The sequence below is a fragment of the Quercus suber genome, unplaced genomic scaffold, assembly GCF_002906115.3.
Source record: "Quercus suber isolate HL8 unplaced genomic scaffold, Cork oak 2.0 scaffold_1263, whole genome shotgun sequence".
Classification (NCBI taxonomy): domain Eukaryota; kingdom Viridiplantae; phylum Streptophyta; class Magnoliopsida; order Fagales; family Fagaceae; genus Quercus; species Quercus suber.
Window position 1 is genome coordinate 14,582 of NW_027070655.1, and position 7,514 is coordinate 22,095.

Here is a 7,514-nt window from a genome sequence, read left to right on the forward strand (position 1 = left end):
TAAGAGAATATAGAGACAATAAGTCTCTATTGTTTTATTATTATTATTATAATTTATTATTGTTGCAAATCCAATCTCATTATTTGCAAACATACATATTTAAGATTGTAAAGAGCATGCAAATTAATTGTAAGTTCCATCAATCGCAATAAGTTGAAGTTCCATCAGCGAGGTAGAGGGTGCAGCCTTGAGCTAAACAGCAGTTGCAGGCCGGATCAAGCTTCTGGCTACCTGATGATGGGCAAGTCATATACGCGTAGTCCAAGCAATATTGTGGGCATGCATTTGTTGGATTAACTACTGATCCCAAAAGAATTGCACCTGCAGGTTGCCAACATTAACAACAACATACTTTTTTAGATGACTTTGAATATGCATTATGTGTTCAGTAATGTAATATTAGTGACAACATATATTTAAAATTACATATTAATTCATAGAAACAACAAAATAATAAAAGTATACCAAGAAAAGATGGGCAGATTAATTTATGTCCATCTTTTCTTCGTATACTAATCACTTATTCAGAATCAGATGCCAAACCCATAAATATGATTTTTGATATTTTAAAAAGTGACGAGTTGTATGATCGTACCGCATATAAGAATAACCATAATTCCAATTTTTTGTCCTCCCATGTTTTCCCTAAGAGTTTTGAGGGGTTAACATCGCATATTTATATTACACAGATAGAGAAAGAGAGACGCTAACAGATAACTTAGTTAACCTTTATTCAAAGTAAACATTATCTGCTTTATAAAAAAAGTCAACATTATGAACAATAATCTGTTTCTAGCTAGTGTGATTCACACTGTGTGAAGGCATTGTAACTTTGAATTGGGCAAATATGGTGCATATTTCAGGTCATCTGAGATATCAATCCCTCAAAAGATTATTGCTTTTATTTCATCAACGCTACTTGCTTGATTTTGATGAAGCTGGTGGCTTTGAGTACGTAGTATATTTGTACTCCTTTGCCGTGCGGGACAGGTTCACTAATCTGCCTGATATCACATGTGCGTAGCTTAGGATCAATTCAAAGATTGTTTTATATTGTCAACAATATTAATTTTCATGCGTGTTTACTTAGAGAGCAAGTCTTGCTACTAGAGATTGCAAAAATTCACCGCCTAACAACCCTTACAGAAAGATGTGAACGATAGAGAGATGACGAGTAAATTATTTACACGAACGGTGATTATACTACCTATTAAGACGGTATATGTATAACGGTAACAGTTGGACTGCATAACGGTAACAAAGTCTTGGGAGTTCAGCATGTGTAAGTGTCTAGCTTCCACAGGAGAACGTGTGTTCAGTCTTCGTCCACCAAGAGCACGGGTTATAGCTGGTACCAGAGGAATCATGAATGTCCTGAAGTCACGGAATGTTGTGTACATAGCACTTCTAGTCAAGTTATGCAATATAAAATACATTTACCAAATTACTCTCTCTCTCTCATTCTTTTCAATTTACCCCCTAACAATAGATTTATTTATTTTTAGATAGTTATGGGTAATCACTGGTAGACAACTCTTGAATCTTGGTTAAGAATTAGATTCGGTCTACTTTAGTCTGGTTCAATTTTTTATCATCTCCTACTCACAAACAGTAGGCATGAGATGACCATGAATTTTGTCATGCTTACTCTCAAAATCTGTTCATATGAGTAAATAAGTCATTATTAAAATTATGGTTAAATGATTAAAGTCACTATTAATATGGTTAATAAGAAGTTTAGACGGTACCCACACCACATGTGAGGGGAAGTGTTAGAATTATGGTTAAGTGATTGAATTCACTATTTCCTAATAGTTCAACATTTTAGGAGAATTAGTAATTTATTATGGTATCAGAGCAGAAGATTGCATATAAATGAGTTGGTAGACTTATTGTTTAATACAAATGTGGAGTTGAGCTTCATTGGTTCCAAAGCTACCATGTGACTATATTTTTTTCATTGCACTACTTTGTCTTAGTAAAATGTGGATTGATTGGTTGCCTTGCATCTTGACCAAATGCATTATTTTATCCACTAAAAGTATTTGCGTTATCTTGTGCAAATTTTCTCTCTATTTTAATATAAAAAACTTGCATTTTTTATTTTATATTACCACTTTTCAAACACATCTACATGGTATTATCTATTTTCTAATATATTTTAATAAAATATTATTTTAATCAGCTCTCTCTCTCTCTCTCTCTCTCTCTCTCTCTAGGAGTAAAGAAAGTATTAAAAAATAGATTTGCATGTGAATTGTAATGTATATATTTACATAATTACTTTAGCAACAATGTAAATTTACATAGTTTTAACTTAATTGATGTGGGTAATTTTTAAGGTTAAATGTGTTAAATTTAGCCTTTATATTATTATACATTAACTGATGTGATTGCTTTTACGTTATCAAGAGACATTAATGGGTTTTGTGACTTGTACCCTAAATAAACCAATTGACTTAAAGTTTCTTCTAAAGCCCATTTTGTATATATGGCTTTTATTGGAAAATTATCGCTCGTTGATAGGTGATAGAAATCACATGAGTGATTAGTCTTGATTCAGTGAGAAAGAAATATGAGCTAGAGCCCAATCGGTATCATAAGAGAGGGGTACCACCTATTGACTCACCATGTGATGTTGGTAATGTCATGGTCCATGAGTACAGTTCATGATGTAGCAAGATTTAGGTATTGAACTTATTTCAAGAAGTAATAAGATTTGGATTTTAAGCTAATTTTCTATAGTAACACGACTCGGGCTTTGAGCCCATCCATCCACTGAGGAAAAGTAGTAGGCCGTGAGTCCAATTTATGATGTAGAGAAAATGGAAACCATGGGCCCAATCCTTGAAGTCGAAAAATAATGTTTCCTTTTAGTCCATTACGCGATGTAGAGAAAATGTCGGATGTCATGAGTTAGTCCCGTGAAGTGAATATTTTTATGGGCCATGAACCCAATCCAAAAATATTTGGATTCTTGGCAAGGAACACAAACCCGAGTAGTTGGATAAAATTTGGGCCTCTTTCGACTTTAGAGAAAGTTAATCAAAGACCCATTACTTGTGCTTGTGAAATAATAACGATGACGTGAAATAATAAGACCTAGTACTTGGCGAATGTCCAAATGCTATACAATGGTGAAAATATTCTTACACCCTTTTTTTTTTTTGCTAAACAAATATTCTTACACACTTGTTAGTGTAGACTTTGTACATAAAATGTCCATAATTTCACAAGTGTTATTTGCATCATATTATATAATAAAAGTTTGGCTAAAAAGCAGTAGCATCTTCAATATAATTTTTTAGAGGGGTCAATAAGAAACATAAATTATACAAAATTTAAAACAAAAGAGAACTTAAATATATCGACATCACAAAATTAAAAAAAAAAAACTGAAAACTAAAACTAAAATATATAAAGTTTTACAATTGCTTTCTACGATGTTTCATATTTTAAAATCATTGCACAATATTTTCATTATCAATCACATTTAATTGATTTATTTCAAATTTATTAAGATTTAAATGAGTTTTTTCTAGAGTTTAAGATTAAGAAATTTCTACTTTTGTTGTTGGGCTTATTATTATTATTATTCTAGATTTTAGATCAAATTTGTTTGTTTGTTTGTTTTTTTTTTTTGCCTAAGATATTTTTAAGAAAATCATATTCAAATTTATTTTAGCTAGGCTTAAAAAATATCTAAGATTAGAGTGTTTAAATTTTTATTTTAAAGGGTGTAGGGGTCTTTTTTTTGCGTTGTGCGTTGGGCTGGGTTGCCTCCTGCGGTAATGGGCTCGAATGTTTCTGAGTAAGAGAGTTGAGACCGGTCCAACTGTAACTCAACTTAGGTCGGCTTGTGCACAAACTATGCCTCATCTGCCAGGAGTGTGCTTACGGCAGACAGAGCTGTTTCAGATGAGTTACGGTAGGCAGACATAATAATAACAACAAAACAGAGTACTCTGACTATTTAATGAAAAATGACCAAGTAATCCCTACTTATAAGACATAATTACAGTCATAACAATGTCTTTTACAAAGAAAGTAAAGGAGAAAGAAAATAATATGAATTAATCAAGAATGAGCATAAAATCAAGTTTTAAGTTTGGTATGCAGAAGCAAAACCAAAGAGGGGAGAACACCTCCTCTCAATGCAAATAATCTCCCAAGAAAAGATCCTACCGTGGGGATTAATGGCTTTTAGGGAACCGGACCTGAATGGTTAATGCCCAAAAAGAATCATTCTTATGTTTTGGAAGAGAGCAGGATTTAAAGAGGGAGAGAGGGAAATCGACCTACTGGTACATGCCACCGTATTAAGTCTCTTTTTTCTCTATTTTCTCTCTTATATTTTCCTTTTCATTTTGCTTTTTTACTGTCTTTCTTTTCTTTATGATCTTGCCTTGTTTTTCAATGATTTTTCGATCCTTCCTTCAGGGCACGGTAAGGGTCTTCTTATAAGGCCTACCATGACCAGATTTTACCACTTTGCCCCTTAACCACTTTTGTCTGGTCTGGGCGTACTTGCCGACCACCAAAGAGTTCGTTTGTGTACCACTTACCCTCGCTAGACAAAGGCAAGTTTGTTTCGTTTGTTAGTCCGTCGTGGCACCCTTTCCTGCTGATAGGTCACAATCTGAATGACCCCTTGTGATTAACCCTAATTAATTAATTTAGCCCAGTAATTAATTAATCAATTAATCATGCAATTTTATGGAAGCACAAACAAATCACCAATCAACTAAATATGCAGCGAAAAATAAATAACACGGTGATTTGTTTACGAATGGGGAAAACCCTAATGGCAAAAACCCCACCGGGTGATTTTCAGGTCACCACTCCCGAAACTCCACTATTATCAAATCAAGCGGTTAAGTACCTTACCAACCTACAGTTGAACCCTTACCCCAATACCCAATTGGACTTGATCTGTAGTGACAGTCTCCACCTTTGATGCACGGCTCCCAAGTACGTGACTAACCAATGCGCGGATCCAAGTACGCGACTTCAGAACACCAACTGAGGAAGAATGGTTGGCTGCAAAGTTCTTCAGATCATCCTTTCTGATGAATAGCAGGAAGATGATTGGTTACAAAACCCTATGGTGCAAATACACAGCAACTTCTTGATGGAAGATGAACTAGGTCAAGAACTTCGTCTGTTGATCACAATTTGCTTAAACAGAGATTGCTCAATGATAATGCAACTTGTGTCACCCAAAACGGCTCTTAAAATAATCCTTTTATATGTTTAGGGTTAGAAGAAAAGAGGGCCCAAAAACATATTCACGGATCCCAAGAAAATCAGATTGAAAATCTGACTTTTTTAAATCTCGACAGATAGCAGGTGTCGAGGTAGCTGTCGAGAGGTGTCGAGTTTTATAAATTTTGCACTTCAACTTGCTTTCTCTTGGACAGACTTGATGACTTCAACACTTGACCTTGAAACATTGTTTCTTGAAGTATTAAAAATACCTAGAACTACCCAATTACAAGCAGAGTGCGTTTTGTCAAAGGATTAGCCAATATACATAACTAAGTGACATATGTTCTTAAACAAGTTAAAACATATATGTCCTAATACCTGCCACGGTGTAAATGCTTTCTTTCTCTTTCTCTCATGACATGCACCTAATGGTTCCTCCTTTCAACCTTGTCTCTTTAGGGTGGTCTGTCATCCCAACAGGACGTATCTCCTAAAAGGGCTTGGATAAGAGCGGCGGAACATGTCTTTTTCCCTCTCCCCACCACCAAACCATACCCTCTTTACCTCTTACCTCTGATCCATGACCCCACCACGTCCCATATTGGCTAGGTACAGGCTGGTAGTGCCTAGGCCTTGTGCGTGCTTCCCTTTCATGTATGTCCAAAATCTGCCCGCTGCTCATGTGTTTGCCGCGGTCTTGAGCTTTGTTTGCACAGTCTGCCGCACCTATTTGTTCTTTTATGTTGGCTGTTTTATAATTCACTGTTTTCTTCAGAGGCTAGGCTTCATTTGATACTGAGTTTCACATTTCTCTTAGCCCATTTCTTGATTGCCATTATGTCTTGTCATACTATTTTCTCATTCCTGCTGTAATGACTTGGTCCTGCTGGTTCTCTTTTAAACCTGCCATTTACTTTCTTCCCCAAATGGCTTTGCATGGCCATGGGCTTTTTTACTTAGGGGCTCTTGTGTCCCTTTGGGTATCCTCGGCCCATTTACTTGTTTTGGGCTTCCTTAGCCATTTTCTTAACTTTGTGTTCCCATGGGTTTTTACTTATTTCATTGGGCTTCTCCGGCCCAATTACTTTATACTCATCCTTGGGGTTTGTGGGTCTGCCAACAATTCCCTACTCTCTTTGCTTACATTACTTTGAGCCTACTGTGACCCATTCTTACTTTTTTACATCATACGCTGCCCATAGGTTTGTTATTTTCTCTTTCCGGGTCTTTCGAGCCCATTTGCTTCCTCAAGACCCATTTATTTATTTTATGGACCTATGACCCATTATTCCTGCCGCTTGGACTAAATGTTTTTATTCTATGCTTACCACTTCTATTTGCTGCTTGCATTGCTGGGTTGGGCTTCCTTCCTTCTATTTGTGTTTTACAAAAATGACCCTCAACAAAGGGTCAAAACAAAAAAAAAGTAAAACATATAATATATAATTTTTTTTGGGCTAGTTCAGGGAGTTCATTTGAACCTCCTAGGCTCCAAATGGAGTTGCACTTGCTTAAAAGCCGTGATTGCGTCAAGTGGTTGCACCAAATTGCAGAAATTTATAATTAAAAAAAATTAAATATTACGCCTTATGCATATCACTATATCCTATAACTACTAATACTTACTGAAACCTAATGAGTTCAGATAGCAATAAAAACTAAATTAACATAATTTACTACTAATTTATCATTTTTTTTTCAACATATACAAAAGTTTAATAGCTGATATCAATTTTTTTTTTTCCAAACTTTTTTTTTTCCCACTCAATCGTACGTAATCTATATAAGTAGTTTCTTTTTTTTTTCTTCGTAATCTATAACTCTTTCAACCCTTATGTGGTATTGTTAGAAAATATCTCTATAAGCACCATTTAAATCTATAATGTTTATGTGGATTCCAATTAACTCAACTGGTAAAATCTCTAATAGTTGTATAAAAGATCTAGGGTTTAATTCTCGCCTACACCAAAAACTAATTGGCGTCTTGATCTAATAATAAAGAGCTATTATCAGGAGCGGACGCCATAGGTTGAAACTCTCTCTCAAAAAGAAAAAATCTGTAATGTTTATCCATTTAACCTTTTGAAACAAGTGAAATATCGTGGTTTCAAAATCAAAACCCATATATATTTTTGTTGCAAGTTTCTTCTAGGCTCTCAAGTATATTCCAAGTTGGCTAAGAATTTATTCCTCAGTATATAATGTATTTAAAGCAGCAATTTTCGTCAAACTTCTTAGTTTTAATCATTTGCTAGACTCATTACCAATGAGTATATTCTTCTACAAAATAAAATGACAAAAAGAAA

At 34.8% G+C, this 7,514-nt stretch overlaps 1 long non-coding RNA gene across 1 annotated transcript; it reads right to left on the bottom strand.

The window, feature by feature from the left end:
• On the bottom strand, positions 1–897 carry LOC111988060 (uncharacterized). The gene is made up of 2 exons (XR_002880384.2): positions 596–897; positions 1–321 (listed from the first exon to the last, which is right to left on the bottom strand). It is a non-coding gene; the product is annotated as an uncharacterized LOC111988060 (long non-coding RNA).
• Positions 898–7,514: the final 6,617 nt, after the last annotated feature.